Below are 8618 nucleotides of genomic sequence, written 5' to 3'. Positions count from 1 at the left end.
ATTCTACTTTGTGTGTGTGTGTGTGTGTGTGTGTGTGTTTGTGTATGTACTTAATTCTACTGTGTGTGTGTGTGTGTGTGTGTGTGTGTGTGTGTGTGTGTGTGTGTGGGGTGGGCTGGGGTGGGGTGGGGTGGATGGGTGGTGGTTAGAGACCTTTGTAGTTGTGCATGTGTGTGTGTTTGTTTGTGTGTCCAACTTACACTGCAAGAGCTCCTCTCTGGTCACTGGTTCAGGATAAACAGCCTGGACATCAGACACTGAAACAGAACATATCACTTCACTACCAAATACAACTTAGTTACATATACAGTATGAAGAGAATATACATGACAGCACACACATTTTCAAATCACATCAGTAGAGATTGTATAAAGCAGTTTATGTGGAATTATGAGTCCCCAGCTGCTTAAATCGTAAAGGCCTCCAACCTCCCACTGATGAGTCCCTCATATTCATTAGTAGGGTAGGGGCATGTTTAGAGGTCCTCATCTTCATTAGGAGGGTAGGGGCATGTTTAGAGTCCCTCAGATTCATTAGCAGGGTAGGGGCATGTTTAGAGGCCCTCAGCTTCATAAGGAGGGTAGGGGTATGTTTAGAGGACCTTCAGTTCTAACCCACCTCAATCAGTTCATTATCATAAGACAACTGCAGAAGAAATGGGTGTAATCTAGTGGTTTGGAGTAAATTATAAGGTTACTGTTTGTTAAAGCTGAATTCTAACTCCATCTCTGATCTCAGCTTCTGCTTTTGTTTGTAGTTGATACATGTTAAAGGGCCTTCATTTCAAACTCTGGGGCCCAGCCACACCCCCATGCCCCTAAAGGTTTGACATCTGAATGAAGGTTGTAAAGATGAAAAGATTCAGTGAGAAACCGTTCATTTCGTTGCTAGACCCCAGATATAAATCGTGGGAGGCTGTTAGAATCAGTAATTAAAGACTTACTGTCTGGTGGCATTCTCTCATTACTGCTTGTTCTTCTGATTGGGAGTTCAGGATCAGTATCTGGGAACCAACACAGAGACACTCATTCACCCAGGATCAACAGAACAAACCAACACACATCTTGCTTTGCATACAGTATACATTATATTGTGTGTACTCCTCCTTTTAGACAAGTGCTATTTCAAGAAAAAGTCCTTGTATATGAGTCTAGAGGCATTTCTTAGTAAAAGTTGGGAACAGGACTTTTTATCATAATTAACATGTGCTGAATCCAACTAGCCCTGTTCCCAAGCAGAATTTTGAGTTTTTGACCATCTAATTAGCATAAACTAAATGGCTGCCAAAATGGCGATTTTGGGCACTTTCTTCGGACAGGCATTATTATACCATGTAAATAAATTAATATTGTTCACATCTGTGCATCTCAGAAATCTCCCGTGGGCAATAAATAAAAAGTAATAATCGACATGGACACCTCAACAGGCACAGGCAAGGAGGCACTGGGGGGGGGGGGGGGGGGGGGGGCGTTGATGGAGGGGTGTGAGGAACCAGTGATGCGCTGAGCAGTTTTCACCATCCTCTTGCCATCCTTTCCAGTCGGAGGCAGAGCAGTTGCCACCATACTGTGACACAGTTGGTGAGGATGCTCTCAATGGTGCAGCGGTAGAGGTTTTGAAGTTCACCAGGATCTGAGGAGAGAGGTTGTGTTCTTTAGTCTCCTCAGGAAGAAGAGATGCTGGTGAGCCTTCTTGGTTCAAGGTAGAGGTGTTGAGGGTCCAAGAGAGGTCCACAGAGATGTGGACACCCAGAAACATGAACTGGTGACATGCTCCACCTCAGTCCTGTTGATGAGGATGTGGCTTTGTGTGCTAGCTTTTGACTTCCTGAAGTCCACAATGAGGTCTTTGGTCCTTTGGTGTTGAGAGCCAGGTTGTTGTCGGTGCTCCGCGATGTTAGGTGCTGGACCTCCTCCCTGCAGGCTGTCTCATTATTGTTGCTGATGAGAGCAATCACAGTAGTGTTGTCTGCAAACTTGACAATGGTGTTAGAGCCGTGTACAGGTATGCAGTCGTAGGTGAAGAGGGAGTAAAGGTGGGCTCAGCACACACCAGTGTTCAGGGTGAGGGTTGAGTGGGTGACGTTATCTAATCTAACAGACTGCGGTCCAAAATCTAGTTTCAGAGGGAGGTATTGATGTCCAGTTCACTGAGTTTGGTGATCAGTTTGGAGGGGATAATGGTGTTGAATGCTGAACTGAAGTCAACGAACAGCATTCTCACATAGGTGTTGCTATTGTCAAGGAGGGACAGGGCAGAGTGAATTGCCGTAAAGATGGCATCTTCTGTGCCCCTCTTGAAGCATTCTATACTGCAAACAAAATCTACCTCTTGGTACAAATAAAGTAACTTAAACTTGAACTTGCAGTAGTTATAAAGTTATTCATCTAGCTATTAATTCACAGGACATGCAATCATTTTACTAACACAAATGTTATGAAGAAATATGGGTAACACTTTATGGTAAAGGTACATGAATTATGAATTCATGCATGAATTAATTCATGATTTATGCATTACTTCATTCCTTTATATCCTATGAACCATCAGGAATTGACATGAATTCATATACTCTCATTCATGATGACCTTATGTATGAACAAAGAGCAAGTTTTAAAGTCCGCACATCCAAATGTCTGACCTGGGAGCAGGACAAACAAACAACCAGACAAAAAAGAGAAAAAGTCCTTCTTCAGGGTGATTACCCGAAACGTCACGGAAAAATAAAAACAAGTGGGAGCAGAAAACCCTGGTTGAAGCGGACTTTTTCTCATGTATGAACAACACATCAACTAAAGCATTAGGTGTGATGGGTATATCATTATGATTTATGATTTCTTAAGCATGATCATCATGATTACATGAATTTTAGGATAATTGCTCATGCATTCATCATGTATGTGGCCCCTCAAATAAAGTAGTGAATAATGACATGTATTTAGAGAACTCCAAAGTTATGTTCAAATCAGAATTTGAGCAGTGATGACCACATTTTTGGCAGAAAAATAAAGTCATGATCATGGTTAATACATCATAATTCATAATGATGTGCCCACCGTACCTAATACTTTAGTAATGTGTTCATGTATGAGGTCTACTATGAACTATGTAAACTACTATGTGAACTACTATGAACTCAGTAAATTCCTGATGATTAATTAGATATTAATGAATGAAGTAATACATAAATCATAAATTAATTAAAGTACCCTTACCGTAAAGTGTTACCGAAATGGGTAAAGGCCTGTGTAACTTACTCCGAGACTACATACATTACCAACCCAATTCGCTTCAATTATGTAAATCTAATGTAAATCAGGTTTTATGGCCAAGTATACTTGGGTATACAAGGAATTTGGTCTCTGCATGTATCCCATCCGTGAATTAGTGAACACACAGGTCACAAATTGAAGCACACATTAACCTGGAGCAGCTGCCTTGCTACAGTGATGCTCGGGGAGCAGTGAGGGGTTAGGTGCCTTGCTCAAGGGCACTTCAGCCGTGGATGTGGGCATGGGAGACTAGTGCTCAACCTTTCCACCACCCACATTTTTCCTACTGGTCGGGGATCGAACCGGCAACCCTTTGGTTTCAAGCCCGAAGACCTAACCAGGCCACAATTTTAAACTTTACATTTCATCACTACACATCTTTCTTGACCCTCAAAAAACTTAAGTCTCATTTGTCAAATACCGTGTGCCTGCTCAGTTATAAAATTTTAACAATTACATTTTTCAAAAGTTTTTTTCAGGTAATTAACATGGGCATAATCCTAGATTTTTTCTTTTTTTCACAGCCTGTATCCTTGATCTATTGGCCAAGGAAGATTTCTGTGAACAATATGAATTAATTTACATGGTATAATGACATCCGCCCAATGAAAGTGCCCAAAATCGCCATTTTGGCAACCATTTTGTTTATGCTAATTCGATGGTCATAAACTCAAAATTCAGCTTGGGAACAGGGCTAGTTGTATTCAGCACACCTTAATTATGTTAAAAAGTCCTGTTCCCAACTTTTACTAAAAAATGCCTCTAGGAAGCACATATCTCAAAAATGTATCACCTGTCTATTTTGGGAAATGTTTCTTTTTAACATTTGTGACAGGCCTGTTAGCTCTGAAAGGAACTTTTATTTCAGCTGAAGATGGGAATGCAACTTGCAATAACAGACTCACATTCTAAAGACTGGATGATCTGGATATGTGCCACTGTTGAGAGACACAGAACATACAGAGTCAAATTGTGTTAGAACATAACAGTGTCTTATAAAAGTAGTTCATCATTGTGTCCATTCTAGAGGTTTGTCCAACCTGCTGCAGATATCTTGGCCACTTCCTTCTTGAAGATGCCACCCAGTTTCTCCTCCAGCTGCACCTTCACTGCAGAGACAGATTCCTTCACAGCATCAAAAGAGACACTTTGGTTGAAGGTCATGCTGGGTAAGTCTGTAGAGCGAGGAGGGTCTCGGAAGGATGGAATATTCTATGGAGAAAAATATAAGAGTTGAGACAGTTTATTACGAATGTCATGCTGGTTGGAACTGTACTGCAAGGATAGGGTTGCCACATGCACTGGATTTCCCGGGAGTGACTGTCCCGGATAATTAATAATATTTCCCGGGACACGAATTGTCCCGGTTTTTGGTGAAAATTAACTTAAATTATAATTTCTGCTAATTTCAAACGGTTTTGTTCTTGGTTGTGTTTATGTACACAGACATAAAAAGCATGCTTTTTGTTGATTGGCAGCAAAAATAGAGTTCATATTATTACCTAGCAACTGCAGCGCAACCAAAGACCCAGACCCCACTTTGTAGTTACACGCGCCTGTCCTAGTTGCTCTGTAGGCTAATATAGAAAGGGACAGCAGCAGGGAAAGGAGTCCAAAGCGAGTGCGTGTGTCTGTGTCAACAAGTGCATCAGGGCAAATATAGGTAAGAAACTATAGGAAATGTTTCAACATTGTATTCACCACGCGCATCACGCACAAGGGCACCAAGGGACAGAGGGGGTACCAACATGTAGCCAATTAATAGCTTTACTGCTAACTGCTTTTCTCTATTCGAGAATGTTTACGATGTCAAAATGCATCAACTTCGTGTTACATGCAAGGACTTGAACGTTACTTACTCCAATTAATTGGGAATCTCATCTTGAGTGCACACCAGAGAGAGAGAAAGAGATAGACTGGCAGGTTCCAGGTGTCATTGTTGATATTCCCTTTTAAAACTTATAACTGCTTATAACAACTTAATATTATGCATAGTATTGTTAATATTGTGGTATCAATGTGGCACAAACGAACAAGGCTAGAGTTAATGGATTAGCCTTATATCTTACAAGAGCTGGTTGAAGGGTTTTATGAGAAAGCTTAGACTGAACGACCTTAAAGTGACAATGCACCATATAGCCTAAGTTCGACAGAATCCGGGGTCCCGGATTTTCAGTCAGGGCTGTTTCCCCCAAATGCTCCAGATAATGAAGTTCATCAGTTGGTTTAGTGTGTGTGTGCATTAGTGTGTTTAAGTGTGCGTACATGTAAGATACATACTGTACATACTGCATGTAAAGCAATACAATCTATATGTTACCTCATCACACATCATACAGCTCAGATATAGATTTTTATTCCACACTGTTGGTGTTTGGACTTATGTCATATATTTCACATAAACTATCAACTCAATATTTTGTCTTTCAATATTGAGTTTCAGGAGGGCAGATCAAATGTACCTTGAGGAAATGGATGTGATCGTCTGTGTGTGAAAGCTGCTCCAGTTCAGCATCTCTCCTCTTCAGCTCAGCAATCTCCTGCTCCAGTTGCTTCAGGAGTCCTTCAGCCCGACTCACCTCAGCCTTCTCCTGAGCTCTGATCAGCTCTGTCACCTCAGAGCGCCTTCTCTCAATGGAGCGGATCATCTCAGTGAAGATCCTCTCACTGTCCTCCACTGCTGTCTGTGCAGAGCTCTGTTTGGAGACACACAAAGAGGAGGGCAGGAGACACACAGAGGGAGGTGAAGCTGAAAGTGTTTCATGGTGTCAGTGGGTCTTTGTGTGCTGTAGAGATGGCAGCAGAGGCTCAGTTACTCACTGGGCTCACAACAATCTTGCAAGAAGGTGGAGTTAGAACTTGATACTGCTAATGTTGACTCTTTCATCCCCCAGAACTCAGCAGTTATATCACAGGCTTAATTGGACCCGATAATTAGAACTTTTTACAGTACTGCCAATTTTGATCCTGAGGATTAAGCATTCATGTTATTGATTTTGCAGCTTAATTCCTAATGTCTATTGATTTTGCATGTGTCTGTTCTTATATCCACCATTATGCAAAAGGATCAAACTAAAGTCATTCTGAGTATTGATGTTATGGGTATCCAAGATCTGTGATATTAATGACAGTAACATTTGAAACCTTCATCAGTCTGCTGTTATCTTCTCACCTTGAGAGTCTCCACAGCCTTCCACAGCTCCTGCAGCTCCTTCTCTCTCTCCTGGATTCTCTGCTGGAATCTCCTCTGGGTCTGCCCCAACTGCTTCTGTTCATAGAAATACAGACAAACTCAACTATGCTTCCTATTTATTTATCAAAACAATGATTACAAATAGCCCATTGCTATTTCTTGATGAACAGGTAATATAAACAACATGAACTCTTTTCAGTTGGAGAACTGGTTTAAAACATTAAACACAAATCAAGCTGGGTCAGAACCTGTATATCGGACCCTTTATGCCGTTTCACATTCAGGTTGATGCTGCCAATCAATCAATCAATCAGATTTATTTATATAGCACATTTAAACATTACTTGCATCAACCAAAGTGCTTTACAGAGACCGGTGGGAAGCAAACATATAACATATAACAAATAAAACAGAGGCATACAAATACACAGAAGAGACAACAGTACAAGCAGGGCTCCGGTCAAGATGAATCGGGAAACGCTAGAGAGAAAAGGTATGTTTTGAGCTGGGATTTAAAAGAGTCAACTGAAGGGGCAAATCTGATGGAGGTAGGGATGCTGTTCCACAGTTTGGGGGCTGCGACAGCAAAGGCACGATAGCCCCTGTGATTCAGATTGTTACCATGTCAATGTTTGACAGGTTATACAACATTTTACACTTTGCACTTGCCAATGATTTCCTGGATTGTGAGTTCTCTAATGAGAACAAGAGTCTGCAAAAAAATCAGTAAACTTTAGAAGTACAATATGTTCTTGTTAAATACAAACACATTAGTATCAGACCTTTCAAATGAAATGAAGACACAAGTGTAGCTCCAGTGCTCACCTGTTTGTTTTTCCATTCTGCAGCAGCTGTGACTGTGTCATGGCCTTTGTGTTCGTCCATCATGCACAGATAGCAGATACAACTCTGATCAGTACGACAAAATATTTCTAAGACTTTTTTATGTTCATAGCAAATCCTCTCCTGTAGCTGGCCTGTGGCATCAACCACTAAGTGTTTTCTCGGGTTTGCATCATTGTGAACTTTGAAGTGGATTTCACAATAAGACACCAGACACTCCAAACAGGACTTCACGGCTTTGAGTTTTCTCCCAGTACAGACGTCACACTCCACATCTCCAGGTCCAGCAGAACACTGAGCAGAAGCAGCAGCCTGCATTCTGGTCTTCCTACATTTCTCCACCATTTCAGCAGAGGGTTTTTGTAGAGGACAGGTCTGGGAGTGAAGGTGTGTTTGCACAGGGGGCAGCTGTAGACTCCTTTCTGATCCTCCTGATCCCAGCAGCCCTCAATGCACCTCATACAGAAATTATGTCCACAGAGAATAGCCACTGGATCCTTCAGCAGATCCAGACACACTGGACATGTGAAAGACTCTTCCTCCTGAGAAATCGCCTCCGCCATTTTCTATCTCTCACACACACCAACACACACTCTGAGAAGCAGCAGCAGAGTGAGAGTTGAGTTTCGTTTCTGTTTTGCTTCATCAGAACTCTCAGGAGGAGGACAGGTGGGGCAGGTGGGGTGGGGTGGGGATGAGGGAGTAGCCAATCAGATGTGTTTCTGAGTCAGAGACTAGAAAAGGCGGTTGGGTCAGATTGCTATGAACTGAAGTGCACTCAACACACTGTGATCATGTGAAGCTATAAGGTGAATTCTGTGTTGAGAATCTAAGGACAGTGTTAGTTGAAACCAAGTGGTCAGTTGTTTTATATCGGGAGTCTTGAGTCTCTGCAATTCAGATCAGTGTTGTGTTGAGAGCCATCTGGTCTGGTGTTAAAGCAACACTGGCCGGTGGTCATCCAGTAGTGACCAGGCAGCAGATCAGTGTGCTTAATTTGATGTAATCACAGAGGGACAGCAGAGAGAGATTCAGACACAGCTCATGTGAGGGTGTGGAGATATGAGAACAGCACTCATGTGAGGGTGTGGAGATATGAGAACAGCTCATGTGAGGGTGTGGAGATATGAGAACAGCACTCATGTGAGGGTGTGGAGATATGAGAACAGCTCATGTGAGGGTGTGGGGATATGAGAACAGCACTCATGTGTTCTGGTAAAAGTCATATTTCAGCATGCCTCAGATGCCAGCTTTTCAGACGCAGAACATCAAACCGGTTTTGCAGGTTCATCTGTTAACAGATTGTTTTG

General features: G+C 42.1%; 1 pseudogene; it reads right to left on the bottom strand.

Annotated features, from left to right (window-relative positions):
- The window catches only part of LOC143103489 (tripartite motif-containing protein 16-like), a 13017-nt pseudogene extending 5047 nt beyond the window's left edge, over positions 1-7970 (bottom strand).
- Between the last annotated feature and the right edge of the window lie 648 nt (positions 7971-8618).

This window comes from Alosa pseudoharengus, unplaced genomic scaffold, assembly GCF_046254945.1.
Source record: "Alosa pseudoharengus isolate Yale_2024_CS ecotype anadromous, Long Island Sound unplaced genomic scaffold, YU_APseudo_1.1 YU_APseudo_1.1_scf_45, whole genome shotgun sequence".
Taxonomy (NCBI): Eukaryota; Metazoa; Chordata; class Actinopteri; order Clupeiformes; family Clupeidae; genus Alosa; species Alosa pseudoharengus.
This window is presented reverse-complemented; position numbering and strand designations above follow the sequence as displayed.